The 2,211-nt window shown below is 41.5% G+C and overlaps 1 protein-coding gene across 3 annotated transcripts in view; it reads left to right on the top strand.

Annotated features, from left to right (window-relative positions):
- The window catches only part of LOC104871820 (cyclin-dependent kinase 4 inhibitor B-like), a 27,853-nt gene that overhangs the window by 17,536 nt on the left and 8,106 nt on the right, over nucleotides 1-2,211 (top strand). The window lies entirely within an intron of this gene.

The raw sequence follows: 2,211 nt of genomic DNA, 5'->3' as shown, positions 1-2,211 counted from the left end.
TGTGTGTGTGTGTGTGTGTGTTGTTTTGTTTTGTACCAGGGTTTGAATTTGGAACCTTGTGCTTGCAAGAGACAGGCAGCGGTACCACTGAGCTAAATCCCCAGCCCAATATGTATTATTTTACTTGATATAATACTCTCATAAGATATAAACAATAGAACAATATAGAGCCCTTAAAGATTATGGATATTGAAGTTAAAAGCAGTTCAAAAGATTTCACAATTAAAAAGCAGTTCATTAGTTGCATGAGACTTTGTTCTGACCCAGAGCTATTTCTGTGACTTCTTTTATTACTAACAAAATCATCTTGCTTACTATAAGAGAAATTTGCATATCATTGCCTGCCAATCTTTTCTGTTTCTGTACTGGGGATTAAACCCAGAGCTTTTTCAGAGCTACATACCCAGCCCTTTTAAAAGTATTTTTAAAATATTGATACAGGGTATTGTTAAGTTGTTTAAATGCTGAGGCTGGGCTCAAACATGCGGTCCTCCATCTTGGCCTGCCCCCAAAATAGGAAAAAATACTATAGTGTAGTAATGGAAACTAATTTTTATATCGGTCTACAAACCAGACATTTTAATAATACAGGAAATATGTTCCCTCCCTGTCATCGTTAACAGTCGCTATTTTCTCCTCCCCCATCATAAAGGACTTCAAGCTAAATTTTAAAATTTCATGTTCTTTTATCGTCAATTTGAATTCTCCACATTATTACCATCCAGATAATTGAGAAATGGTTGGAGGAAAATATATATGGCCTAGTAATGCACTGTGTATTTCTATAAGATTTACCATCTCATAAGCATTTTAATTGTCACCATTTTAAAACTGCATGTTTTGCTGACAGAAAAGCAATGAAACTACAAGGTCATGTATAAGTCTACCCAAAAAGCTAACCAGGGATTGAAACATAATTTAAACAGAGCTGGGTTATCCAGTAGACAGATTAAGCATATGCTTAAAGCATCAGCAAAGTCTGAGCAATGTAATTTTTAAAATTTAATATATTTTAGAAGCATACAGGTAATCAGGGGAAATTCTAACTTTGTATTTCCTTTGGTTTGTCATCTTCTCGGGGTCTGTTTAATTTTATATAATATTATACATGAGGACGGCAGAGGCCCATCATCTCAATGATTAGAGTCTTTTTGATCTTTATATAATATTGATAACTCTATCCAAAGCATTTTTTCTTTATCTCACAAGATTGCAAGCGAATCCTTTAAAATGATAATTTAATACCTGACAGGTACTACCTTAGGTTTGTGACACTGTATTTAATGCTTATATGTATAGCAATTCATTTAAAGTCACAGTAGCCCTATAAAGTGTGTGGAGCTGAAAGGAGTCCAAAGAGTAGTCCACTTATGAATCACCGTGCCAACTCTGCAGCTGACTGAGCGCTGTTAGCCCAATGATTCCCTCTGCTGCTCTCCTATTTTCTTATACGCAGAATTCTTACCCATCCGTGTTAAATAGATTTCATCTTACAACCCAGTTCTTATACCAGGAACTGCACATATCTGCTGAGAAAACCCCTCCCCCAGATATCTGTTTTCCTCGTGAAGGGGGAGGGCAAGTTGACTGGTAGACAGACTGCCCAGAGCAAATTCTCGGAGCTTCAATCTCTGACATCTCAGCTCTGCGTGAACCTAGCAAGCCAAAGTTAAGGGTCGAGAGGGGGAGGGGAAATGTGTCATCTGAAACAAGGAATGTGTCACAGCGTGGGGATGGGGAGTTACGGATCCTCGGTGTGTCTCTTCCTATCAGGAACCGGACGCCTTCGACGTTTCTGCTTATTAAAAGAGGAACTAATCTTTGCCTAAGACACCAAGTATTCTGGTTTGAATTCGGAGCAAAGACTCCTGCCTATCTTTCTGATGGTAGGATATTGCACAAGGTAGAAAGGAAATGGGGTGTCGGGGAGGAGGATTGTGAAGCAGAGTGAGGGAGCTCAGGGACCTCCTGGGGCGCCGGAAGGAGTAGCTTCGAGGAGGGGGTGGAAGGTGCCACAAAGGAAGCAGGTGGGGAGGGAACTAGGGAGTCCTTTTTCCACTCGCTCTGGCTGGATCCCTTCGAGCCGGCATCCCCGGCTCCCCGGGGTGGGCGACAAGTCCCCGGCTCCCCGGGGTGGGCGACAAGTCCCCATGCCACGTTTGCATTGTACTCAGAGCAAATGGCGCCTCCTGCTGCAGGCAGAGGCTCTGC

This window comes from Fukomys damarensis, unplaced genomic scaffold, assembly GCF_012274545.1.
Source record: "Fukomys damarensis isolate Sample0158 unplaced genomic scaffold, DMR_v1.0_HiC HiC_scaffold_36, whole genome shotgun sequence".
NCBI classification, from domain to species: domain Eukaryota; kingdom Metazoa; phylum Chordata; class Mammalia; order Rodentia; family Bathyergidae; genus Fukomys; species Fukomys damarensis.
This window is presented reverse-complemented; position numbering and strand designations above follow the sequence as displayed.